General features: G+C 44.0%; 23 non-coding genes across 23 annotated transcripts; 9 read left to right on the top strand and 14 right to left on the bottom strand.

Annotated features, from left to right (window-relative positions):
* Positions 1-183: 183 nt before the first annotated feature.
* On the bottom strand, positions 184-256 carry TRNAM-CAU (transfer RNA methionine (anticodon CAU)). The gene has a single exon. It is a non-coding gene; the product is annotated as a tRNA-Met (tRNA).
* A 2,768-nt stretch (positions 257-3,024) lies between these two features.
* TRNAA-CGC (transfer RNA alanine (anticodon CGC)) lies at positions 3,025-3,096 on the top strand. Its single transcript has one exon. It is a non-coding gene; the product is annotated as a tRNA-Ala (tRNA).
* A 199-nt stretch (positions 3,097-3,295) lies between these two features.
* TRNAM-CAU (transfer RNA methionine (anticodon CAU)) lies at positions 3,296-3,368 on the bottom strand. Its single transcript has one exon. It is a non-coding gene; the product is annotated as a tRNA-Met (tRNA).
* Positions 3,369-4,850: 1,482 nt separating this feature from the next.
* On the bottom strand, positions 4,851-4,923 carry TRNAM-CAU (transfer RNA methionine (anticodon CAU)). The gene has a single exon. It is a non-coding gene; the product is annotated as a tRNA-Met (tRNA).
* Positions 4,924-6,134: 1,211 nt separating this feature from the next.
* On the top strand, positions 6,135-6,206 carry TRNAA-CGC (transfer RNA alanine (anticodon CGC)). The gene has a single exon. It is a non-coding gene; the product is annotated as a tRNA-Ala (tRNA).
* A 199-nt stretch (positions 6,207-6,405) lies between these two features.
* Positions 6,406-6,478, bottom strand: TRNAM-CAU (transfer RNA methionine (anticodon CAU)). The gene has a single exon. It is a non-coding gene; the product is annotated as a tRNA-Met (tRNA).
* Positions 6,479-7,689: 1,211 nt separating this feature from the next.
* Positions 7,690-7,761, top strand: TRNAA-CGC (transfer RNA alanine (anticodon CGC)). The gene has a single exon. It is a non-coding gene; the product is annotated as a tRNA-Ala (tRNA).
* Positions 7,762-7,960: 199 nt separating this feature from the next.
* TRNAM-CAU (transfer RNA methionine (anticodon CAU)) lies at positions 7,961-8,033 on the bottom strand. The gene has a single exon. It is a non-coding gene; the product is annotated as a tRNA-Met (tRNA).
* A 1,482-nt stretch (positions 8,034-9,515) lies between these two features.
* On the bottom strand, positions 9,516-9,588 carry TRNAM-CAU (transfer RNA methionine (anticodon CAU)). The gene has a single exon. It is a non-coding gene; the product is annotated as a tRNA-Met (tRNA).
* Positions 9,589-10,799: 1,211 nt separating this feature from the next.
* TRNAA-CGC (transfer RNA alanine (anticodon CGC)) lies at positions 10,800-10,871 on the top strand. The gene has a single exon. It is a non-coding gene; the product is annotated as a tRNA-Ala (tRNA).
* Positions 10,872-11,070: 199 nt separating this feature from the next.
* Positions 11,071-11,143, bottom strand: TRNAM-CAU (transfer RNA methionine (anticodon CAU)). Its single transcript has one exon. It is a non-coding gene; the product is annotated as a tRNA-Met (tRNA).
* Positions 11,144-12,354: 1,211 nt separating this feature from the next.
* On the top strand, positions 12,355-12,426 carry TRNAA-CGC (transfer RNA alanine (anticodon CGC)). The gene has a single exon. It is a non-coding gene; the product is annotated as a tRNA-Ala (tRNA).
* A 199-nt stretch (positions 12,427-12,625) lies between these two features.
* Positions 12,626-12,698, bottom strand: TRNAM-CAU (transfer RNA methionine (anticodon CAU)). Its single transcript has one exon. It is a non-coding gene; the product is annotated as a tRNA-Met (tRNA).
* Positions 12,699-15,465: 2,767 nt separating this feature from the next.
* TRNAA-CGC (transfer RNA alanine (anticodon CGC)) lies at positions 15,466-15,537 on the top strand. Its single transcript has one exon. It is a non-coding gene; the product is annotated as a tRNA-Ala (tRNA).
* A 199-nt stretch (positions 15,538-15,736) lies between these two features.
* Positions 15,737-15,809, bottom strand: TRNAM-CAU (transfer RNA methionine (anticodon CAU)). Its single transcript has one exon. It is a non-coding gene; the product is annotated as a tRNA-Met (tRNA).
* Positions 15,810-17,292: 1,483 nt separating this feature from the next.
* TRNAM-CAU (transfer RNA methionine (anticodon CAU)) lies at positions 17,293-17,365 on the bottom strand. The gene has a single exon. It is a non-coding gene; the product is annotated as a tRNA-Met (tRNA).
* Positions 17,366-20,403: 3,038 nt separating this feature from the next.
* TRNAM-CAU (transfer RNA methionine (anticodon CAU)) lies at positions 20,404-20,476 on the bottom strand. The gene has a single exon. It is a non-coding gene; the product is annotated as a tRNA-Met (tRNA).
* A 1,212-nt stretch (positions 20,477-21,688) lies between these two features.
* Positions 21,689-21,760, top strand: TRNAA-CGC (transfer RNA alanine (anticodon CGC)). Its single transcript has one exon. It is a non-coding gene; the product is annotated as a tRNA-Ala (tRNA).
* Positions 21,761-21,959: 199 nt separating this feature from the next.
* Positions 21,960-22,032, bottom strand: TRNAM-CAU (transfer RNA methionine (anticodon CAU)). Its single transcript has one exon. It is a non-coding gene; the product is annotated as a tRNA-Met (tRNA).
* A 1,212-nt stretch (positions 22,033-23,244) lies between these two features.
* On the top strand, positions 23,245-23,316 carry TRNAA-CGC (transfer RNA alanine (anticodon CGC)). Its single transcript has one exon. It is a non-coding gene; the product is annotated as a tRNA-Ala (tRNA).
* Positions 23,317-23,515: 199 nt separating this feature from the next.
* TRNAM-CAU (transfer RNA methionine (anticodon CAU)) lies at positions 23,516-23,588 on the bottom strand. Its single transcript has one exon. It is a non-coding gene; the product is annotated as a tRNA-Met (tRNA).
* Positions 23,589-24,799: 1,211 nt separating this feature from the next.
* TRNAA-CGC (transfer RNA alanine (anticodon CGC)) lies at positions 24,800-24,871 on the top strand. The gene has a single exon. It is a non-coding gene; the product is annotated as a tRNA-Ala (tRNA).
* Positions 24,872-25,070: 199 nt separating this feature from the next.
* Positions 25,071-25,143, bottom strand: TRNAM-CAU (transfer RNA methionine (anticodon CAU)). Its single transcript has one exon. It is a non-coding gene; the product is annotated as a tRNA-Met (tRNA).
* Positions 25,144-25,847: the final 704 nt, after the last annotated feature.

Raw genomic sequence — 25,847 nt, 5'->3', positions numbered from 1 at the left:
ATCTTGGCTTTTTTCCAGAAGGCTAGCCTGCCATCATGCAGAAAGAAGAAGTTTGTCATGCAGTTGGGGTGAGAGCCCCACTTAAATAGTCAGACATTTGCTTTGGAAAAATCTTTGAACTAGGCATAGTTTGCGCATTTCAAGAAAATCGGAGAATTTTGCATTCCAAAAGAAGGAAATAAATGCCCTCTCTGAGGATCGAACTCAGGACCTTCAGATTATGAGACTGACGCGCTGCCTACTGCGCTAAGAAGGCTGTATATAGGCATCTGTACATAAGACCATGAAGATCATCCAGGTACAAGGCTGAAGGATTTTCCTGACTGACATTGTATACTGCAGAGTCGAATAGGGTGATGTGGCCGTCGGTTCAATGCAGGGTTTCCAATCATACAGTCAAATCTTGCAGAAGTGGGGATGTAGCTCAGTGGTAGAGCGCATGCTTTGCATGTATGAGGCCCCGGGTTCAATCCCTGGCATCTCCAGACTTTTGCCATGCTTACCTTGGATTTTGGGCAGAAAGCTAGGCTGGCATCATGATGAAGGAAGAGATATGTCCTCCAACCGGGAAGAGGACCCCGCTTAATCTGTCAGACGTTTGCCTTGAAAAATCCCATGAAATGGGGCTATCTCATTTTTGATGATTATAGATCAAAAGAATCCTACTTGTTGAAGACATCAAAGTGATGATTCATCTTGACAACCATAATGCTTTGATGATAGAAATCTGTCGCATCTCTCTTGATCATTGGTAAGGGTTCTTCTTCTAAACCAAAGACTCTTTACAGTAGCTTTTAGAAAAACTGAATATTTTGTTTATCTCAATCACCTTCAATCTACAGATTTTTCCGTTCTCTTTCCTTTTGAAAATGCATCCAAAATGCACGTTCTTGATGCTGGGTGCTTAGTAATGACTCCCATAACTTTCTGTCATTTCTTTCATGGTTCCGCGCAGCCATCCATTTGCCACCAATGCTGCCCAAGGTCTTTGTATCAAAGTTCCTTTCCTTTCTGTAAAATTGAAATTTGGAGCACCCCTGCTTATCCCCAAGCCAAGACAGAACATGAACTTTGGTCTGAAATCCTCCTTTGGGGTGATAAGACGTACCTTACAGTGTGCTCTAAGAACTGGTGACTTTGAGAGGGAGCTGCAGGTAATGTTAATGATTTTCATCGATCTGCTCCTGATCCCCACCCCACAACCTTTCTTGAGCGAGAGATAATTACAGCGCTGAAAGATACTTCAGCCACTCCTTCGATAGCTCAGTTGGTAGAGCGGAGGACTGTAGCATAAAGTCAGACATCCTTAGGTCGCTGGTTCAAATCAGGCTCGAAGGATTTTGTGCTTCGATTTCCATATCTTTCACTTTTATTCAAACAATACCTTCCATTGATTATGATCGAGACTTTGCAGTCCCTGGGTTTCAGGGATTCCTTGCATCCATCAAACAGCTCGAGTGCAAAAGTGGGGATGTAGCTCAGTGGTAGAGCGCATGTTTTGCATGTATGAGGTCCCGGGTTCAATCCCCGGCATCTCCAGGAGCCTCTGTTCCTTATCTTGGCTTTTTTCCAGAAGGCTAGCCTGCCATCATGCAGAAAGAAGAAGTTTGTCATGCAGTTGGGGTGAGAGCCCCACTTAAATAGTCAGACATTTGCTTTGGAAAAATCTTTGAACTAGGCATAGTTTGCGCATTTCAAGAAAATCGGAGAATTTTGCATTCCAAAAAGAAGGAAATAAATGCCCTCTCTGAGGATCGAACTCAGGACCTTCAGATTATGAGACTGACGCGCTGCCTACTGCACTAAGAAGGCTGTATATAGGCATCTGTACATAAGACCATGAAGATCATCCAGGTACAAGGCTGAAGGATTTTCCTGACTGACATTGTATACTGCAGAGTCGAATGGGGTGATGTGGCCGTCGGTTCAATGCAGGGTTTCCAATCATACAGTCAAATCTTGCAGAAGTGGGGATGTAGCTCAGTGGTAGAGCGCATGCTTTGCATGTATGAGGCCCCGGGTTCAATCCCCGGCATCTCCAGACTTTTGCCATGCTTACCTTGGATTTTGGGCAGAAAGCTAGGCTGGCATCATGATGAAGGAAGAGATATGTCCTCCAACCGGGATGAGGACCCCGCTTAATCTGTCAGACGTTTGCCTTGAAAAATCCCATGAAATGGGGCTATCTCATTTTTGATGATTATAGATCAAAAGAATCCTACTTGTTGAAGACATCAAAGTGATGATTCATCTTGACAACCATAATGCTTTGATGATAGAAATCTGTCGCATCTCTCTTGATCATTGGTAAGGGTTCTTCTTCTAAACCAAAGACTCTTTACAGTAGCTTTTAGAAAAACGGAATATTTTGTTTATCTCAATCACCTTCAATCTACAGATTTTTCCGTTCTCTTTCCTTTTGAAAATGCATCCAAAATGCACGTTCTTGATGCTGGGTGCTTAGTAATGACTCCCATAACTTTGTGTCATTTCTTTCATGGTTCCGCGCAGCCATCCATTTGCCACCAATGCTGCCCAAGGTCTTTGTATCAAAGTTCCTTTCCTTTCTGTAAAATTGAAATTTGGAGCACCCCTGCTTATCCCCAAGCCAAGACAGAACATGAACTTTGGTCTGAAATCCTCCTTTGGGGTGATAAGACGTACCTTACAGTGTGCTCTAAGAACTGGTGACTTTGAGAGGGAGCTGCAGGTAATGTTCATGATTTTCATCGATCTGCTCCTGATCCCCACCCCCACAACCTTTCTTGAGCGAGAGATAATTACAGCGCTGAAAGATACTTCAGCCACTCCTTCGATAGCTCAGTTGGTAGAGCGGAGGACTGTAGCATAAAGTCAGACATCCTTAGGTCGCTGGTTCAAATCTGGCTCGAAGGATTTTGTGCTTCGATTTCCATATCTTTCACTTTTATTCAAACAATACCTTCCATTGATTATGATCGAGACTTTGCAGTCCCTGGGTTTCAGGGACTCCTTGCATCCATCAAACAGCTCGAGTGCAAAAGTGGGGATGTAGCTCAGTGGTAGAGCGCATGCTTCGCATGTATGAGGTCCCGGGTTCAATCCCCGGCATCTCCAGGAGCCTCTGTTCCTTATCTTGGCTTTTTTCCAGAAGGCTAGCCTGCCATCATGCAGAAAGAAGAAGTTTGTCATGCAGTTGGGGTGAGAGCCCCACTTAAATAGTCAGACATTTGCTTTGGAAAAATCTTTGAACTAGGCATAGTTTGCGCATTTCAAGAAAATCGGAGAATTTTGCATTCCAAAAGAAGGAAATAAATGCCCTCTCTGAGGATCGAACTCAGGACCTTCAGATTATGAGACTGACGCGCTGCCTACTGCGCTAAGAAGGCTGTATATAGGCATCTGTACATAAGACCATGAAGATCATCCAGGTACAAGGCTGAAGTTTTTTCCTGACTGACATTGTATACTGCAGAGTCAAATGGGGTGATGTGGCCGTCGGTTCAATGCAGGGTTTCCAATCATACAGTCAAATTTTGCAGAAGTGGGGATGTAGCTCAGTGGTAGAGCGCATGCTTTGCATGTATCAGGCCCCGGGTTCAATCCCCGGCATCTCCAGACTTTTGCCATGCTTACCTTGGATTTTGGGCAGAAAGCTAGGCTGGCATCATGATGAAGGAAGAGATATGTCCTCCAACCGGGAAGAGGACCCGCTTAATCTGTCAGACGTTTGCCTTGAAAAATCCCATGAAATGGGGCTATCTCATTTTTGATGATTATAGATCAAAAGAATCCTACTTGTTGAAGACATCAAAGTGATGATTCATCTTGACAACCATAATGCTTTGATGATAGAAATCTGTCGCATCTCTCTTGATCATTGGTAAGGGTTCTTCTTCTAAACCAAAGACTCTTTACAGTAGCTTTTAGAAAAACTGAATATTTTGTTTATCTCAATCACCTTCAATCTACAGATTTTTCCGTTCTCTTTCCTTTTGAAAATGCATCCAAAATGCACGTTCTTGATGCTGGGTGCTTAGTAATGACTCCCATAACTTTCTGTCATTTCTTTCATGGTTCCGCGCAGCCATCCATTTGCCACCAATGCTGCCCAAGGTCTTTGTATCAAAGTTCCTTTCCTTTCTGTAAAATTGAAATTTGGAGCACCCCTGCTTATCCCCAAGCCAAGACAGAACATGAACTTTGGTCTGAAATCCTCCTTTGGGGTGATAAGACGTACCTTACAGTGTGCTCTAAGAACTGGTGACTTTGAGAGGGAGCTGCAGGTAATGTTAATGATTTTCATCGATCTGCTCCTGATCCCCACCCCCACAACCTTTCTTGAGCGAGAGATAATTACAGCGCTGAAAGATACTTCAGCCACTCCTTCGATAGCTCAGTTGGTAGAGCGGAGGACTGTAGCATAAAGTCAGACATCCTTAGGTCGCTGGTTCAAATCAGGCTCGAAGGATTTTGTGCTTCGATTTCCATATCTTTCACTTTTATTCAAACAATACCTTCCATTGATTATGATCGAGACTTTGCAGTCCCTGGGTTTCAGGGATTCCTTGCATCCATCAAACAGCTCGAGTGCAAAAGTGGGGATGTAGCTCAGTGGTAGAGCTCATGCTTCGCATGTATGAGGTCCCGGGTTCAATCCCCGGCATCTCCAGGAGCCTCTGTTCCTTATCTTGGCTTTTTTCCAGAAGGCTAGCCTGCCATCATGCAGAAAGAAGAAGTTTGTCATGCAGTTGGGGTGAGAGCCCCACTTAAATAGTCAGACATTTGCTTTGGAAAAATCTTTGAACTAGGCATAGTTTGCGCATTTCAAGAAAATCGGAGAATTTTGCATTCCAAAAGAAGGAAATAAATGCCCTCTCTGAGGATCGAACTCAGGACCTTCAGATTATGAGACTGACGCGCTGCCTACTGCGCTAAGAAGGCTGTATATAGGCATCTGTACATAAGACCATGAAGATCATCCAGGTACAAGGCTGAAGTTTTTTCCTGACTGACATTGTATACTGCAGAGTCAAATGGGGTGATGTGGCCGTCGGTTCAATGCAGGGTTTCCAATCATACAGTCAAATTTTGCAGAAGTGGGGATGTAGCTCAGTGGTAGAGCGCATGCTTTGCATGTATCAGGCCCCGGGTTCAATCCCCGGCATCTCCAGACTTTTGCCATGCTTACCTTGGATTTTGGGCAGAAAGCTAGGCTGGCATCATGATGAAGGAAGAGATATGTCCTCCAACCGGGAAGAGGACCCGCTTAATCTGTCAGACGTTTGCCTTGAAAAATCCCATGAAATGGGGCTATCTCATTTTTGATGATTATAGATCAAAAGAATCCTACTTGTTGAAGACATCAAAGTGATGATTCATCTTGACAACCATAATGCTTTGATGATAGAAATCTGTCGCATCTCTCTTGATCATTGGTAAGGGTTCTTCTTCTAAACCAAAGACTCTTTACAGTAGCTTTTAGAAAAACTGAATATTTTGTTTATCTCAATCACCTTCAATCTACAGATTTTTCCGTTCTCTTTCCTTTTGAAAATGCATCCAAAATGCACGTTCTTGATGCTGGGTGCTTAGTAATGACTCCCATAACTTTGTGTCATTTCTTTCATGGTTCCGCGCAGCCATCCATTTGCCACCAATGCTGCCCAAGGTCTTTGTATCAAAGTTCCTTTCCTTTCTGTAAAATTGAAATTTGGAGCACCCCTGCTTATCCCCAAGCCAAGACAGAACATGAACTTTGGTCTGAAATCCTCCTTTGGGGTGATAAGACGTACCTTACAGTGTGCTCTAAGAACTGGTGACTTTGAGAGGGAGCTGCAGGTAATGTTCATGATTTTCATCGATCTGCTCCTGATCCCCACCCCCACAACCTTTCTTGAGCGAGAGATAATTACAGCGCTGAAAGATACTTCAGCCACTCCTTCGATAGCTCAGTTGGTAGAGCGGAGGACTGTAGCATAAAGTCAGACATCCTTAGGTCGCTGGTTCGAATCTGGCTCGAAGGATTTTGTGCTTCGATTTCCATATCTTTCACTTTTATTCAAACAATACCTTCCATTGATTATGATCGAGACTTTGCAGTCCCTGGGTTTCAGGGACTCCTTGCATCCATCAAACAGCTCGAGTGCAAAAGTGGGGATGTAGCTCAGTGGTAGAGCGCATGCTTCGCATGTATGAGGTCCCGGGTTCAATCCCCGGCATCTCCAGGAGCCTCTGTTCCTTATCTTGGCTTTTTTCCAGAAGGCTAGCCTGCCATCATGCAGAAAGAAGAAGTTTGTCATGCAGTTGGGGTGAGAGCCCCACTTAAATAGTCAGACATTTGCTTTGGAAAAATCTTTGAACTAGGCATAGTTTGCGCATTTCAAGAAAATCGGAGAATTTTGCATTCCAAAAGAAGGAAATAAATGCCCTCTCTGAGGATCGAACTCAGGACCTTCAGATTATGAGACTGACGCGCTGCCTACTGCGCTAAGAAGGCTGTATATAGGCATCTGTACATAAGACCATGAAGATCATCCAGGTACAAGGCTGAAGTTTTTTCCTGACTGACATTGTATACTGCAGAGTCAAATGGGGTGATGTGGCCGTCGGTTCAATGCAGGGTTTCCAATCATACAGTCAAATTTTGCAGAAGTGGGGATGTAGCTCAGTGGTAGAGCGCATGCTTTGCATGTATCAGGCCCCGGGTTCAATCCCCGGCATCTCCAGACTTTTGCCATGCTTACCTTGGATTTTGGGCAGAAAGCTAGGCTGGCATCATGATGAAGGAAGAGATATGTCCTCCAACCGGGAAGAGGACCCGCTTAATCTGTCAGACGTTTGCCTTGAAAAATCCCATGAAATGGGGCTATCTCATTTTTGATGATTATAGATCAAAAGAATCCTACTTGTTGAAGACATCAAAGTGATGATTCATCTTGACAACCATAATGCTTTGATGATAGAAATCTGTCGCATCTCTCTTGATCATTGGTAAGGGTTCTTCTTCTAAACCAAAGACTCTTTACAGTAGCTTTTAGAAAAACGGAATATTTTGTTTATCTCAATCACCTTCAATCTACAGATTTTTCCGTTCTCTTTCCTTTTGAAAATGCATCCAAAATGCACGTTCTTGATGCTGGGTGCTTAGTAATGACTCCCATAACTTTCTGTCATTTCTTTCATGGTTCCGCGCAGCCATCCATTTGCCACCAATGCTGCCCAAGGTCTTTGTATCAAAGTTCCTTTCCTTTCTGTAAAATTGAAATTTGGAGCACCCCTGCTTATCCCCAAGCCAAGACAGAACATGAACTTTGGTCTGAAATCCTCCTTTGGGGTGATAAGACGTACCTTACAGTGTGCTCTAAGAACTGGTGACTTTGAGAGGGAGCTGCAGGTAATGTTCATGATTTTCATCGATCTGCTCCTGATCCCCACCCCCACAACCTTTCTTGAGCGAGAGATAATTACAGCGCTGAAAGATACTTCAGCCACTCCTTCGATAGCTCAGTTGGTAGAGCGGAGGACTGTAGCATAAAGTCAGACATCCTTAGGTCGCTGGTTCGAATCTGGCTCGAAGGATTTTGTGCTTCGATTTCCATATCTTTCACTTTTATTCAAACAATACCTTCCATTGATTATGATCGAGACTTTGCAGTCCCTGGGTTTCAGGGACTCCTTGCATCCATCAAACAGCTCGAGTGCAAAAGTGGGGATGTAGCTCAGTGGTAGAGCGCATGCTTCGCATGTATGAGGTCCCGGGTTCAATCCCCGGCATCTCCAGGAGCCTCTGTTCCTTATCTTGGCTTTTTTCCAGAAGGCTAGCCTGCCATCATGCAGAAAGAAGAAGTTTGTCATGCAGTTGGGGTGAGAGCCCCACTTAAATAGTCAGACATTTGCTTTGGAAAAATCTTTGAACTAGGCATAGTTTGCGCATTTCAAGAAAATCGGAGAATTTTGCATTCCAAAAGAAGGAAATAAATGCCCTCTCTGAGGATCGAACTCAGGACCTTCAGATTATGAGACTGACGCGCTGCCTACTGCGCTAAGAAGGCTGTATATAGGCATCTGTACATAAGACCATGAAGATCATCCAGGTACAAGGCTGAAGTTTTTTCCTGACTGACATTGTATACTGCAGAGTCAAATGGGGTGATGTGGCCGTCGGTTCAATGCAGGGTTTCCAATCATACAGTCAAATTTTGCAGAAGTGGGGATGTAGCTCAGTGGTAGAGCGCATGCTTTGCATGTATCAGGCCCCGGGTTCAATCCCCGGCATCTCCAGACTTTTGCCATGCTTACCTTGGATTTTGGGCAGAAAGCTAGGCTGGCATCATGATGAAGGAAGAGATATGTCCTCCAACCGGGAAGAGGACCCGCTTAATCTGTCAGACGTTTGCCTTGAAAAATCCCATGAAATGGGGCTATCTCATTTTTGATGATTATAGATCAAAAGAATCCTACTTGTTGAAGACATCAAAGTGATGATTCATCTTGACAACCATAATGCTTTGATGATAGAAATCTGTCGCATCTCTCTTGATCATTGGTAAGGGTTCTTCTTCTAAACCAAAGACTCTTTACAGTAGCTTTTAGAAAAACGGAATATTTTGTTTATCTCAATCACCTTCAATCTACAGATTTTTCCGTTCTCTTTCCTTTTGAAAATGCATCCAAAATGCACGTTCTTGATGCTGGGTGCTTAGTAATGACTCCCATAACTTTCTGTCATTTCTTTCATGGTTCCGCGCAGCCATCCATTTGCCACCAATGCTGCCCAAGGTCTTTGTATCAAAGTTCCTTTCCTTTCTGTAAAATTGAAATTTGGAGCACCCCTGCTTATCCCCAAGCCAAGACAGAACATGAACTTTGGTCTGAAATCCTCCTTTGGGGTGATAAGACGTACCTTACAGTGTGCTCTAAGAACTGGTGACTTTGAGAGGGAGCTGCAGGTAATGTTAATGATTTTCATCGATCTGCTCCTGATCCCCACCCCCACAACCTTTCTTGAGCGAGAGATAATTACAGCGCTGAAAGATACTTCAGCCACTCCTTCGATAGCTCAGTTGGTAGAGCGGAGGACTGTAGCATAAAGTCAGACATCCTTAGGTCGCTGGTTCAAATCAGGCTCGAAGGATTTTGTGCTTCGATTTCCATATCTTTCACTTTTATTCAAACAATACCTTCCATTGATTATGATCGAGACTTTGCAGTCCCTGGGTTTCAGGGATTCCTTGCATCCATCAAACAGCTCGAGTGCAAAAGTGGGGATGTAGCTCAGTGGTAGAGCTCATGCTTCGCATGTATGAGGTCCCGGGTTCAATCCCCGGCATCTCCAGGAGCCTCTGTTCCTTATCTTGGCTTTTTTCCAGAAGGCTAGCCTGCCATCATGCAGAAAGAAGAAGTTTGTCATGCAGTTGGGGTGAGAGCCCCACTTAAATAGTCAGACATTTGCTTTGGAAAAATCTTTGAACTAGGCATAGTTTGCGCATTTCAAGAAAATCGGAGAATTTTGCATTCCAAAAGAAGGAAATAAATGCCCTCTCTGAGGATCGAACTCAGGACCTTCAGATTATGAGACTGACGCGCTGCCTACTGCGCTAAGAAGGCTGTATATAGGCATCTGTACATAAGACCATGAAGATCATCCAGGTACAAGGCTGAAGTTTTTTCCTGACTGACATTGTATACTGCAGAGTCAAATGGGGTGATGTGGCCGTCGGTTCAATGCAGGGTTTCCAATCATACAGTCAAATTTTGCAGAAGTGGGGATGTAGCTCAGTGGTAGAGCGCATGCTTTGCATGTATCAGGCCCCGGGTTCAATCCCCGGCATCTCCAGACTTTTGCCATGCTTACCTTGGATTTTGGGCAGAAAGCTAGGCTGGCATCATGATGAAGGAAGAGATATGTCCTCCAACCGGGAAGAGGACCCGCTTAATCTGTCAGACGTTTGCCTTGAAAAATCCCATGAAATGGGGCTATCTCATTTTTGATGATTATAGATCAAAAGAATCCTACTTGTTGAAGACATCAAAGTGATGATTCATCTTGACAACCATAATGCTTTGATGATAGAAATCTGTCGCATCTCTCTTGATCATTGGTAAGGGTTCTTCTTCTAAACCAAAGACTCTTTACAGTAGCTTTTAGAAAAACTGAATATTTTGTTTATCTCAATCACCTTCAATCTACAGATTTTTCCGTTCTCTTTCCTTTTGAAAATGCATCCAAAATGCACGTTCTTGATGCTGGGTGCTTAGTAATGACTCCCATAACTTTGTGTCATTTCTTTCATGGTTCCGCGCAGCCATCCATTTGCCACCAATGCTGCCCAAGGTCTTTGTATCAAAGTTCCTTTCCTTTCTGTAAAATTGAAATTTGGAGCACCCCTGCTTATCCCCAAGCCAAGACAGAACATGAACTTTGGTCTGAAATCCTCCTTTGGGGTGATAAGACGTACCTTACAGTGTGCTCTAAGAACTGGTGACTTTGAGAGGGAGCTGCAGGTAATGTTCATGATTTTCATCGATCTGCTCCTGATCCCCACCCCCACAACCTTTCTTGAGCGAGAGATAATTACAGCGCTGAAAGATACTTCAGCCACTCCTTCGATAGCTCAGTTGGTAGAGCGGAGGACTGTAGCATAAAGTCAGACATCCTTAGGTCGCTGGTTCGAATCTGGCTCGAAGGATTTTGTGCTTCGATTTCCATATCTTTCACTTTTATTCAAACAATACCTTCCATTGATTATGATCGAGACTTTGCAGTCCCTGGGTTTCAGGGACTCCTTGCATCCATCAAACAGCTCGAGTGCAAAAGTGGGGATGTAGCTCAGTGGTAGAGCGCATGCTTCGCATGTATGAGGTCCCGGGTTCAATCCCCGGCATCTCCAGGAGCCTCTGTTCCTTATCTTGGCTTTTTTCCAGAAGGCTAGCCTGCCATCATGCAGAAAGAAGAAGTTTGTCATGCAGTTGGGGTGAGAGCCCCACTTAAATAGTCAGACATTTGCTTTGGAAAAATCTTTGAACTAGGCATAGTTTGCGCATTTCAAGAAAATCGGAGAATTTTGCATTCCAAAAGAAGGAAATAAATGCCCTCTCTGAGGATCGAACTCAGGACCTTCAGATTATGAGACTGACGCGCTGCCTACTGCGCTAAGAAGGCTGTATATAGGCATCTGTACATAAGACCATGAAGATCATCCAGGTACAAGGCTGAAGTTTTTTCCTGACTGACATTGTATACTGCAGAGTCAAATGGGGTGATGTGGCCGTCGGTTCAATGCAGGGTTTCCAATCATACAGTCAAATTTTGCAGAAGTGGGGATGTAGCTCAGTGGTAGAGCGCATGCTTTGCATGTATCAGGCCCCGGGTTCAATCCCCGGCATCTCCAGACTTTTGCCATGCTTACCTTGGATTTTGGGCAGAAAGCTAGGCTGGCATCATGATGAAGGAAGAGATATGTCCTCCAACCGGGAAGAGGACCCGCTTAATCTGTCAGACGTTTGCCTTGAAAAATCCCATGAAATGGGGCTATCTCATTTTTGATGATTATAGATCAAAAGAATCCTACTTGTTGAAGACATCAAAGTGATGATTCATCTTGACAACCATAATGCTTTGATGATAGAAATCTGTCGCATCTCTCTTGATCATTGGTAAGGGTTCTTCTTCTAAACCAAAGACTCTTTACAGTAGCTTTTAGAAAAACGGAATATTTTGTTTATCTCAATCACCTTCAATCTACAGATTTTTCCGTTCTCTTTCCTTTTGAAAATGCATCCAAAATGCACGTTCTTGATGCTGGGTGCTTAGTAATGACTCCCATAACTTTCTGTCATTTCTTTCATGGTTCCGCGCAGCCATCCATTTGCCACCAATGCTGCCCAAGGTCTTTGTATCAAAGTTCCTTTCCTTTCTGTAAAATTGAAATTTGGAGCACCCCTGCTTATCCCCAAGCCAAGACAGAACATGAACTTTGGTCTGAAATCCTCCTTTGGGGTGATAAGACGTACCTTACAGTGTGCTCTAAGAACTGGTGACTTTGAGAGGGAGCTGCAGGTAATGTTCATGATTTTCATCGATCTGCTCCTGATCCCCACCCCCACAACCTTTCTTGAGCGAGAGATAATTACAGCGCTGAAAGATACTTCAGCCACTCCTTCGATAGCTCAGTTGGTAGAGCGGAGGACTGTAGCATAAAGTCAGACATCCTTAGGTCGCTGGTTCGAATCTGGCTCGAAGGATTTTGTGCTTCGATTTCCATATCTTTCACTTTTATTCAAACAATACCTTCCATTGATTATGATCGAGACTTTGCAGTCCCTGGGTTTCAGGGACTCCTTGCATCCATCAAACAGCTCGAGTGCAAAAGTGGGGATGTAGCTCAGTGGTAGAGCGCATGCTTCGCATGTATGAGGTCCCGGGTTCAATCCCCGGCATCTCCAGGAGCCTCTGTTCCTTATCTTGGCTTTTTTCCAGAAGGCTAGCCTGCCATCATGCAGAAAGAAGAAGTTTGTCATGCAGTTGGGGTGAGAGCCCCACTTAAATAGTCAGACATTTGCTTTGGAAAAATCTTTGAACTAGGCATAGTTTGCGCATTTCAAGAAAATCGGAGAATTTTGCATTCCAAAAGAAGGAAATAAATGCCCTCTCTGAGGATCGAACTCAGGACCTTCAGATTATGAGACTGACGCGCTGCCTACTGCGCTAAGAAGGCTGTATATAGGCATCTGTACATAAGACCATGAAGATCATCCAGGTACAAGGCTGAAGTTTTTTCCTGACTGACATTGTATACTGCAGAGTCAAATGGGGTGATGTGGCCGTCGGTTCAATGCAGGGTTTCCAATCATACAGTCAAATTTTGCAGAAGTGGGGATGTAGCTCAGTGGTAGAGCGCATGCTTTGCATGTATCAGGCCCCGGGTTCAATCCCCGGCATCTCCAGACTTTTGCCATGCTTACCTTGGATTTTGGGCAGAAAGCTAGGCTGGCATCATGATGAAGGAAGAGATATGTCCTCCAACCGGGAAGAGGACCCGCTTAATCTGTCAGACGTTTGCCTTGAAAAATCCCATGAAATGGGGCTATCTCATTTTTGATGATTATAGATCAAAAGAATCCTACTTGTTGAAGACATCAAAGTGATGATTCATCTTGACAACCATAATGCTTTGATGATAGAAATCTGTCGCATCTCTCTTGATCATTGGTAAGGGTTCTTCTTCTAAACCAAAGACTCTTTACAGTAGCTTTTAGAAAAACGGAATATTTTGTTTATCTCAATCACCTTCAATCTACAGATTTTTCCGTTCTCTTTCCTTTTGAAAATGCATCCAAAATGCACGTTCTTGATGCTGGGTGCTTAGTAATGACTCCCATAACTTTCTGTCATTTCTTTCATGGTTCCGCGCAGCCATCCATTTGCCACCAATGCTGCCCAAGGTCTTTGTATCAAAGTTCCTTTCCTTTCTGTAAAATTGAAATTTGGAGCACCCCTGCTTATCCCCAAGCCAAGACAGAACATGAACTTTGGTCTGAAATCCTCCTTTGGGGTGATAAGACGTACCTTACAGTGTGCTCTAAGAACTGGTGACTTTGAGAGGGAGCTGCAGGTAATGTTAATGATTTTCATCGATCTGCTCCTGATCCCCACCCCCACAACCTTTCTTGAGCGAGAGATAATTACAGCGCTGAAAGATACTTCAGCCACTCCTTCGATAGCTCAGTTGGTAGAGCGGAGGACTGTAGCATAAAGTCAGACATCCTTAGGTCGCTGGTTCAAATCAGGCTCGAAGGATTTTGTGCTTCGATTTCCATATCTTTCACTTTTATTCAAACAATACCTTCCATTGATTATGATCGAGACTTTGCAGTCCCTGGGTTTCAGGGATTCCTTGCATCCATCAAACAACTCGAGTGCAAAAGTGGGGATGTAGCTCAGTGGTAGAGCGCATGTTTTGCATGTATGAGGTCCCGGGTTCAATCCCCGGCATCTCCAGGAGCCTCTGTTCCTTATCTTGGCTTTTTTCCAGAAGGCTAGCCTGCCATCATGCAGAAAGAAGAAGTTTGTCATGCAGTTGGGGTGAGAGCCCCACTTAAATAGTCAGACATTTGCTTTGGAAAAATCTTTGAACTAGGCATAGTTTGCGCATTTCAAGAAAATCGGAGAATTTTGCATTCCAAAAGAAGGAAATAAATGCCCTCTCTGAGGATCGAACTCAGGATCTTCAGATTATGAGACTGACGCGCTGCCTACTGCGCTAAGAAGGCTGTATATAGGCATCTGTACATAAGACCATGAAGATCATCCAGGTACAAGGCTGAAGGATTTTCCTGACTGACATTGTATACTGCAGAGTCGAATGGGGTGATGTGGCCGTCGGTTCAATGCAGGGTTTCCAATCATACAGTCAAATCTTGCAGAAGTGGGGATGTAGCTCAGTGGTAGAGCGCATGCTTTGCATGTATGAGGCCCCGGGTTCAATCCCCGGCATCTCCAGACTTTTGCCATGCTTACCTTGGATTTTGGGCAGAAAGCTAGGCTGGCATCATGATGAAGGAAGAGATATGTCCTCCAACCGGGATGAGGACCCCGCTTAATCTGTCAGACGTTTGCCTTGAAAAATCCCATGAAATGGGGCTATCTCATTTTTGATGATTATAGATCAAAAGAATCCTACTTGTTGAAGACATCAAAGTGATGATTCATCTTGACAACCATAATGCTTTGATGATAGAAATCTGTCGCATCTCTCTTGATCATTGGTAAGGGTTCTTCTTCTAAACCAAAGACTCTTTACAGTAGCTTTTAGAAAAACGGAATATTTTGTTTATCTCAATCACCTTCAATCTACAGATTTTTCCGTTCTCTTTCCTTTTGAAAATGCATCCAAAATGCACGTTCTTGATGCTGGGTGCTTAGTAATGACTCCCATAACTTTCTGTCATTTCTTTCATGGTTCCGCGCAGCCATCCATTTGCCACCAATGCTGCCCAAGGTCTTTGTATCAAAGTTCCTTTCCTTTCTGTAAAATTGAAATTTGGAGCACCCCTGCTTATCCCCAAGCCAAGACAGAACATGAACTTTGGTCTGAAATCCTCCTTTGGGGTGATAAGACGTACCTTACAGTGTGCTCTAAGAACTGGTGACTTTGAGAGGGAGCTGCAGGTAATGTTCATGATTTTCATCGATCTGCTCCTGATCCCCACCCCCACAACCTTTCTTGAGCGAGAGATAATTACAGCGCTGAAAGATACTTCAGCAACTCCTTCGATAGCTCAGTTGGTAGAGCGGAGGACTGTAGCATAAAGTCAGACATCCTTAGGTCGCTGGTTCAAATCTGGCTCGAAGGATTTTGTGCTTCGATTTCCATATCTTTCACTTTTATTCAAACAATACCTTCCATTGATTATGATCGAGACTTTGCAGTCCCTGGGTTTCAGGGACTCCTTGCATCCATCAAACAGCTCGAGTGCAAAAGTGGGGATGTAGCTCAGTGGTAGAGCGCATGCTTCGCATGTATGAGGTCCCGGGTTCAATCCCCGGCATCTCCAGGAGCCTCTGTTCCTTATCTTGGCTTTTTTCCAGAAGGCTAGCCTGCCATCATGCAGAAAGAAGAAGTTTGTCATGCAGTTGGGGTGAGAGCCCCACTTAAATAGTCAGACATTTGCTTTGGAAAAATCTTTGAACTAGGCATAGTTTGCGCATTTCAAGAAAATCGGAGAATTTTGCATTCCAAAAGAAGGAAATAAATGCCCTCTCTGAGGATCGAACTCAGGACCTTCAGATTATGAGACTGACGCGCTGCCTACTGCGCTAAGAAGGCTGTATATAGGCATCTGTACATAAGACCATGAAGATCATCCAGGTACAAGGCTGAAGTTTTTTCCTGACTGACATTGTATACTGCAGAGTCAAATGGGGTGATGTGGCCGTCGGTTCAATGCAGGGTTTCCAATCATACAGTCAAACCTTGCAGAAGTGGGGATGTAGCTCAGTGGTAGAGCGCATGCTTTGCATGTATCAGGCCCCGGGTTCAATCCCCGGCATCTCCAGACTTTTGCCATGCTTACCTTGGATTTTGGGCAGAAAGCTAGGCTGGCATCATGATGAAGGAAGAGATATGTCCTCCAACAGGGATGAGGACCCTGCTTAATCTGTCAGACGTTTGCCTTGAAAAATCCCATGAAATGGGGCTATCTCATTTTTGATGATTATAGATCAAAAGAATCCTACTTGTTGAAGACATCAAAGTGATGATTCATCTTGACAACCATAATGCTTTGATGATAGAAATCTGTCGCATCTCTCTTGATCATTGGTAAGGGTTCTTCTTCTAAACCAAAGACTCTTTACAGTAGCTTTTAGAAAAACGGAATATTTTGTTTATCTCAATCACCTTCAATCTACAGATTTTTCCGTTCTCTTTCCTTTTGAAAATGCATCCAAAATGCACGTTCTTGATGCTGGGTGCTTAGTAATGACTCCCATAACTTTCTGTCATTTCTTTCATGGTTCCGCGCAGCCATCCATTTGCCACCAATGCTGCCCAAGGTCTTTGTATCAAAGTTCCTTTCCTTTCTGTAAAATTGAAATTTGGAGCACCCCTGCTTATCCCCAAGCCAAGACAGAACATGAACTTTGGTCTGAAATCCTCCTTTGGGGTGATAAGACGTACCTTACAGTGTGCTCTAAGAACTGGTGACTTTGAGAGGGAGCTGCAGGTAATGTTCATGATTTTCATCGATCTGCTCCTGATCCCCACCCCCACAACCTTTCTTGAGCGAGAGATAATTACAGCGCTGAAAGATACTTCAGCCACTCCTTCGATAGCTCAGTTGGTAGAGCGGAGGACTGTAGCATAAAGTCAGACATCCTTAGGTCGCTGGTTCAAATCTGGCTCGAAGGATTTTGTGCTTCGATTTCCATATCTTTCACTTTTATTCAAACAATACCTTCCATTGATTATGATCGAGACTTTGCAGTCCCTGGGTTTCAGGGATTCCTTGCATCCATCAAACAGCTCAAGTGCAAAAGTGGGGATGTAGCTCAGTGGTAGAGCGCATGTTTCGCATGTATGAGGTCCCGTGTTCAATCCCCGGCATCTCCAGGAGCCTCTGTTCCTTATCTTGGCTTTTTTCCAGAAGGCTAGCCTGCCATCATGCAGAAAGAAGAAGTTTGTCATGCAGTTGGGGTGAGAGCCCCACTTAAATAGTCAGACATTTGCTTTGGAAAAATCTTTGAACTAGGCATAGTTTGCGCATTTCAAGAAAATCGGAGAATTTTGCATTCCAAAAGAAGGAAATAAATGCCCTCTCTGAGGATCGAACTCAGGACCTTCAGATTATGAGACTGACGCGCTGCCTACTGCGCTAAGAAGGCTGTATATAGGCATCGGTACATAAGACCATGAAGATCATCCAGGTACAAGGCTGAAGTTTTTTCCTGACTGACATTGTATACTGCAGAGTCAAATGGGGTGATGTGGCCGTCGGTTCAATGCAGGGTTTCCAATCATACAGTCAAATTTTGCAGAAGTGGGGATGTAGCTCAGTGGTAGAGCGCATGCTTTGCATGTATCAGGCCCCGGGTTCAATCCCCGGCATCTCCAGACTTTTGCCATGCTTACCTTGGATTTTGGGCAGAAAGCTAGGCTGGCATCATGATGAAGGAAGAGATATGTCCTCCAACAGGGATGAGGACCCCGCTTAATCTGTCAGACGTTTGCCTTGAAAAATCCCATGAAATGGGGCTATCTCATTTTTGATGATTATAGATCAAAAGAATCCTACTTGTTGAAGACATCAAAGTGATGATTCATCTTGACAACCATAATGCTTTGATGATAGAAATCTGTCGCATCTCTCTTGATCATTGGTAAGGGTTCTTCTTCTAAACCAAAGACTCTTTACAGTAGCTTTTAGAAAAACGGAATATTTTGTTTATCTCAATCACCTTCAATCTACAGATTTTTCCGTTCTCTTTCCTTTTGAAAATGCATCCAAAATGCACGTTCTTGATGCTGGGTGCTTAGTAATGACTCCCATAACTTTCTGTCATTTCTTTCATGGTTCCGCGCAGCCATCCATTTGCCACCAATGCTGCCCAAGGTCTTTGTATCAAAGTTCCTTTCCTTTCTGTAAAATTGAAATTTGGAGCACCCCTGCTTATCCCCAAGCCAAGACAGAACATGAACTTTGGTCTGAAATCCTCCTTTGGGGTGATAAGACGTACCTTACAGTGTGCTCTAAGAACTGGTGACTTTGAGAGGGAGCTGCAGGTAATGTTAATGATTTTCATCGATCTGCTCCTGATCCCCACCCCCACAACCTTTCTTGAGCGAGAGATAATTACAGCGCTGAAAGATACTTCAGCCACTCCTTCGATAGCTCAGTTGGTAGAGCGGAGGACTGTAGCATAAAGTCAGACATCCTTAGGTCGCTGGTTCAAATCAGGCTCGAAGGATTTTGTGCTTCGATTTCCATATCTTTCACTTTTATTCAAACAATACCTTCCATTGATTATGATCGAGACTTTGCAGTCCCTGGGTTTCAGGGATTCCTTGCATCCATCAAACAGCTCAAGTGCAAAAGTGGGGATGTAGCTCAGTGGTAGAGCGCATGTTTCGCATGTATGAGGTCCCGGGTTCAATCCCCGGCATCTCCAGGAGCCTCTGTTCCTTATCTTGGCTTTTTTCCAGAAGGCTAGCCTGCCATCATGCAGAAAGAAGAAGTTTGTCATGCAGTTGGGGTGAGAGCCCCACTTAAATAGTCAGACATTTGCTTTGGAAAAATCTTTGAACTAGGCATAGTTTGCGCATTTCAAGAAAATCGGAGAATTTTGCATTCCAAAAGAAGGAAATAAATGCCCTCTCTGAAGATCGAACTCAGGACCTTCAGATTATGAGACTGACGCGCTGCCTACTGCGCTAAGAAGGCTGTATATAGGCATCTGTACATAAGACCATGAAGATCATCCAGGTACAAGGCTGAAGGATTTTCCTGACTGACATTGTATACTGCAGAGTCGAATGGGGTGATGTGGCCGTCGGTTCAATGCAGGGTTTCCAATCATACAGTCAAATCTTGCAGAAGTGGGGATGTAGCTCAGTGGTAGAGCGCATGCTTTGCATGTATGAGGCCCCGGGTTCAATCCCCGGCATCTCCAGACTTTTGCCATGCTTACCTTGGATTTTGGGCAGAAAGCTAGGCTGGCATCATGATGAAGGAAGAGATATGTCCTCCAACCGGGAAGAGGACCCCGCTTAATCTGTCAGACGTTTGCCTTGAAAAATCCCATGAAATGGGGCTATCTCATTTTTGATGATTATAGATCAAAAGAATCCTACTTGTTGAAGACATCAAAGTGATGATTCATCTTGACAACCATAATGCTTTGATGATAGAAATCTGTCGCATCTCTCTTGATCATTGGTAAGGGTTCTTCTTCTAAACCAAAGACTCTTTACAGTAGCTTTTAGAAAAACGGAATATTTTGTTTATCTCAATCACCTTCAATCTACAGATTTTTCCGTTCTCTTTCCTTTTGAAAATGCATCCAAAATGCACGTTCTTGATGCTGGGTGCTTAGTAATGACTCCCATAACTTTCTGTCATTTCTTTCATGGTTCCGCGCAGCCATCCATTTGCCACCAATGCTGCCCAAGGTCTTTGTATCAAAGTTCCTTTCCTTTCTGTAAAATTGAAATTTGGAGCACCCCTGCTTATCCCCAAGCCAAGACAGAACATGAACTTTGGTCTGAAATCCTCCTTTGGGGTGATAAGACGTACCTTACAGTGTGCTCTAAGAACTGGTGACTTTGAGAGGTAGCTGCAGGTAATGTTAATGATTTTCATCGATCTGCTCCTGATCCCCACCCCACAACCTTTCTTGAGCGAGAGATAATTACAGCGCTGAAAGATACTTCAGCCACTCCTTCGATAGCTCAGTTGGTAGAGCGGAGGACTGTAGCATAAAGTCAGACATCCTTAGGTCGCTGGTTCAAATCAGGCTCGAAGGATTTTGTGCTTCGATTTCCATATCTTTCACTTTTATTCAAACAATACCTTCCATTGATTATGATCGAGACTTTGCAGTCCCTGGGTTTCAGGGATTCCTTGCATCCATCAAACAGCTCGAGTGCAAAAGTGGGGATGTAGCTCAGTGGTAGAGCGCATGTTTTGCATGTATGAGGTCCCGGGTTCAATCCCCGGCATCTCCAGGAGCCTCTGTTCCTTATCTTGGCTTTTTTCCAGAAGGCTAGCCTGCCATCATGCAGAAAGAAGAAGTTTGTCATGCAGTTGGGGTGAGAGCCCCACTTAAATAGTCAGACATTTGCTTTGGAAAAATCTTTGAACTAGGCATAGTTTGCGCATTTCAAGAAAATCGGAGAATTTTGCATTCCAAAAGAAGGAAATAAATGCCCTCTCTGAGGATCGAACTCAGGACCTTCAGATTATGAGACTGACGCGCTGCCTACTGCGCTAAGAAGGCTGTATATAGGCATCTGTACATAAGACCATGAAGATCATCCAGGTACAAGGCTGAAGGATTTTCCTGACTGACATTGTATACTGCAGAGTCGAATGGGGTGATGTGGCCGTCGGTTCAATGCAGGGTTTCCAATCATACAGTCAAATCTTGCAGAAGTGGGGATGTAGCTCAGTGGTAGAGCGCATGCTTTGCATGTATGAGGCCCCGGGTTCAATCCCCGGCATCTCCAGACTTTTGCCATGCTTACCTTGGATTTTGGGCAGAAAGCTAGGCTGGCATCATGATGAAGGAAGAGATATGTCCTCCAACCGGGATGAGGACCCCGCTTAATCTGTCAGACGTTTGCCTCGAAAAATCCCATGAAATGGGGCTATCTCATTTTTGATGATTATAGATCAAAAGAATCCTACTTGTTGAAGACATCAAAGTGATGATTCATCTTGACAACCATAATGCTTTGATGATAGAAATCTGTCGCATCTCTCTTGATCATTGGTAAGGGTTCTTCTTCTAAACCAAAGACTCTTTACAGTAGCTTTTAGAAAAACAGAATATTTTGTTTATCTCAATCACCTTCAATCTACAGATTTTTCCGTTCTCTTTCCTTTTGAAAATGCATCCAAAATGCACGTTCTTGATGCTGGGTGCTTAGTAATGACTCCCATAACTTTCTGTCATTTCTTTCATGGTTCCGCGCAGCCATCCATTTGCCACCAATGCTGCCCAAGGTCTTTGTATCAAAGTTCCTTTCCTTTCTGTAAAATTGAAATTTGGAGCACCCCTGCTTATCCCCAAGCCAAGACAGAACATGAACTTTGGTCTGAAATCCTCCTTTGGGGTGATAAGACGTACCTTACAGTGTGCTCTAAGAACTGGTGACTTTGAGAGGGAGCTGCAGGTAATGTTCATGATTTTCATCGATCTGCTCCTGATCCCCACCCCCACAACCTTTCTTGAGCGAGAGATAATTACAGCGCTGAAAGATACTTCAGCAACTCCTTCGATAGCTCAGTTGGTAGAGCGGAGGACTGTAGCATAAAGTCAGACATCCTTAGGTCGCTGGTTCAAATCTGGCTCGAAGGATTTTGTGCTTCGATTTCCATATCTTTCACTTTTATTCAAACAATACCTTCCATTGATTATGATCGAGACTTTGCAGTCCCTGGGTTTCAGGGACTCCTTGCATCCATCAAACAGCTCGAGTGCAAAAGTGGGGATGTAGCTCAGTGGTAGAGCGCATGCTTCGCATGTATGAGGTCCCGGGTTCAATCCCCGGCATCTCCAGGAGCCTCTGTTCCTTATCTTGGCTTTTTTCCAGAAGGCTAGCCTGCCATCATGCAGAAAGAAGAAGTTTGTCATGCAGTTGGGGTGAGAGCCCCACTTAAATAGTCAGACATTTGCTTTGGAAAAATCTTTGAACTAGGCATAGTTTGCGCATTTCAAGAAAATTGGAGAATTTTGCATTCCAAAAGAAGGAAATAAATGCCCTCTCTGAGGATCGAACTCAGGACCTTCAGATTATGAGACTGACGCGCTGCCTACTGCGCTAAGAAGGCTGTATATAGGCATCGGTACATAAGACCATGAAGATCATCCAGGTACAAGGCTGAAGGATTTTCCTGACTGACATTGTATACTGCAGAGTCGAATGGGGTGATGTGGCCGTCGGTTCAATGCAGGGTTTCCTATCATACAGTCAAATCTTGCAGAAGTGGGGATGTAGCTCAGTGGTAGAGCGCATGCTTTGCATGTATGAGGCCCCGGGTTCAATCCCCGGCATCTCCAGACTTTTGCCATGCTTACCTTGGATTTTGGGCAGAAAGCTAGGCTGGCATCATGATGAAGGAAGAGATATGTCCTCCAACCGGGAAGAGGACCCCGCTTAATCTGTCAGACGTTTGCCTTGAAAAATCCCATGAAATGGGGCTATCTCATTTTTGATGATTATAGATCAAAAGAATCCTACTTGTTGAAGACATCAAAGTGATGATTCATCTTGACAACCATAATGCTTTGATGATAGAAATCTGTCGCATCTCTCTTGATCATTGGTAAGGGTTCTTCTTCTAAACCAAAGACTCTTTACAGTAGCTTTTAGAAAAACGGAATATTTTGTTTATCTCAATCACCTTCAATCTACAGATTTTTCCGTTCTCTTTCCTTTTGAAAATGCATCCAAAATGCACGTTCTTGATGCTGGGTGCTTAGTAATGACTCCCATAACTTTGTGTCATTTCTTTCATGGTTCCGCGCAGCCATCCATTTGCCACCAATGCTGCCCAAGGTCTTTGTATCAAAGTTCCTTTCCTTTCTGTAAAATTGAAATTTGGAGCACCCCTGCTTATCCCCAAGCCAAGACAGAACATGAACTTTGGTCTGAAATCCTCCTTTGGGGTGATAAGACGTACCTTACAGTGTGCTCTAAGAACTGGTGACTTTGAGAGGGAGCTGCAGGTAATGTTCATGATTTTCATCGATCTGCTCCTGATCCCCACCCCCACAACCTTTCTTGAGCGAGAGATAATTACAGCGCTGAAAGATACTTCAGCCACTCCTTCGATAGCTCAGTTGGTAGAGCGGAGGACTGTAGCATAAAGTCAGACATCCTTAGGTCGCTGGTTCAAATCTGGCTCGAAGGATTTTGTGCTTCGATTTCCATATCTTTCACTTTTATTCAAACAATACCTTCCATTGATTATGATCGAGACTTTGCAGTCCCTGGGTTTCAGGGACTCCTTGCATCCATCAAACAGCTCGAGTGCAAAAGTGGGGATGTAGCTCAGTGGTAGAGCGCATGCTTCGCATGTATGAGGTCCCGGGTTCAATCCCCGGCATCTCCAGGAGCCTCTGTTCCTTATCTTGGCTTTTTTCCAGAAGGCTAGCCTGCCATCATGCAGAAAGAAGAAGTTTGTCATGCAGTTGGGGTGAGAGCCCCACTTAAATAGTCAGACATTTGCTTTGGAAAAATCTTTGAACTAGGCATAGTTTGCGCATTTCAAGAAAATCGGAGAATTTTGCATTCCAAAAGAAGGAAATAAATGCCCTCTCTGAGGATCGAACTCAGGACCTTCAGATTATGAGACTGACGCGCTGCCTACTGCGCTAAGAAGGCTGTATATAGGCATCTGTACATAAGACCATGAAGATCATCCAGGTACAAGGCTGAAGTTTTTTCCTGACTGACATTGTATACTGCAGAGTCAAATGGGGTGATGTGGCCGTCGGTTCAATGCAGGGTTTCCAATCATACAGTCAAATTTTGCAGAAGTGGGGATGTAGCTCAGTGGTAGAGCGCATGCTTTGCATGTATCAGGCCCCGGGTTCAATCCCCGGCATCTCCAGACTTTTGCCATGCTTACCTTGGATTTTGGGCAGAAAGCTAGGCTGGCATCATGATGAAGGAAGAGATATGTCCTCCAACCGGGAAGAGGACCCGCTTAATCTGTCAGACGTTTGCCTTGAAAAATCCCATGAAATGGGGCTATCTCATTTTTGATGATTATAGATCAAAAGAATCCTACTTGTTGAAGACATCAAAGTGATGATTCATCTTGACAACCATAATGCTTTGATGATAGAAATCTGTCGCATCTCTCTTGATCATTGGTAAGGGTTCTTCTTCTAAACCAAAGACTCTTTACAGTAGCTTTTAGAAAAACGGAATATTTTGTTTATCTCAATCACCTTCAATCTACAGATTTTTCCGTTCTCTTTCCTTTTGAAAATGCATCCAAAATGCACGTTCTTGATGCTGGGTGCTTAGTAATGACTCCCATAACTTTGTGTCATTTCTTTCATGGTTCCGCGCAGCCATCCATTTGCCACCAATGCTGCCCAAGGTCTTTGTATCAAAGTTCCTTTCCTTTCTGTAAAATTGAAATTTGGAGCACCCCTGCTTATCCCCAAGCCAAGACAGAACATGAACTTTGGTCTGAAATCCTCCTTTGGGGTGATAAGACGTACCTTACAGTGTGCTCTAAGAACTGGTGACTTTGAGAGGGAGCTGCAGGTAATGTTCATGATTTTCATCGATCTGCTCCTGATCCCCACCCCCACAACCTTTCTTGAGCGAGAGATAATTACAGCGCTGAAAGATACTTCAGCCACTCCTTCGATAGCTCAGTTGGTAGAGCGGAGGACTGTAGCATAAAGTCAGACATCCTTAGGTCGCTGGTTCAAATCTGGCTCGAAGGATTTTGTGCTTCGATTTCCATATCTTTCACTTTTATTCAAACAATACCTTCCATTGATTATGATCGAGACTTTGCAGTCCCTGGGTTTCAGGGACTCCTTGCATCCATCAAACAGCTCGAGTGCAAAAGTGGGGATGTAGCTCAGTGGTAGAGCGCATGCTTCGCATGTATGAGGTCCCGGGTTCAATCCCCGGCATCTCCAGGAGCCTCTGTTCCTTATCTTGGCTTTTTTCCAGAAGGCTAGCCTGCCATCATGCAGAAAGAAGAAGTTTGTCATGCAGTTGGGGTGAGAGCCCCACTTAAATAGTCAGACATTTGCTTTGGAAAAATCTTTGAACTAGGCATAGTTTGCGCATTTCAAGAAAATCGGAGAATTTTGCATTCCAAAAGAAGGAAATAAATGCCCTCTCTGAGGATCGAACTCAGGACCTTCAGATTATGAGACTGACGCGCTGCCTACTGCGCTAAGAAGGCTGTATATAGGCATCTGTACATAAGACCATGAAGATCATCCAGGTACAAGGCTGAAGTTTTTTCCTGACTGACATTGTATACTGCAGAGTCAAATGGGGTGATGTGGCCGTCGGTTCAATGCAGGGTTTCCAATCATACAGTCAAATTTTGCAGAAGTGGGGATGTAGCTCAGTGGTAGAGCGCATGCTTTGCATGTATCAGGCCCCGGGTTAAATCCCCGGCATCTCCAGACTTTTGCCATGCTTACCTTGGATTTTGGGCAGAAAGCTAGGCTGGCATCATGATGAAGGAAGAGATATGTCCTCCAACCGGGAAGAGGACCCGCTTAATCTGTCAGACGTTTGCCTTGAAAAATCCCATGAAATGGGGCTATCTCATTTTTGATGATTATAGATCAAAAGAATCCTACTTGTTGAAGACATCAAAGTGATGATTCATCTTGACAACCATAATGCTTTGATGATAGAAATCTGTCGCATCTCTCTTGATCATTGGTAAGGGTTCTTCTTCTAAACCAAAGACTCTTTACAGTAGCTTTTAGAAAAACTGAATATTTTGTTTATCTCAATCACCTTCAATCTACAGATTTTTCCGTTCTCTTTCCTTTTGAAAATGCATCCAAAATGCACGTTCTTGATGCTGGGTGCTTAGTAATGACTCCCATAACTTTCTGTCATTTCTTTCATGGTTCCGCGCAGCCATCC

The sequence above is a fragment of the Triturus cristatus genome, chromosome 4_1 (assembly GCF_964204655.1).
Source record: "Triturus cristatus chromosome 4_1, aTriCri1.1, whole genome shotgun sequence".
NCBI lineage: Eukaryota > Metazoa > Chordata > Amphibia > Caudata > Salamandridae > Triturus > Triturus cristatus.
Note: the sequence above shows the minus strand (reverse complement) of the source record. Positions and strands in the feature narration are given on the sequence as shown.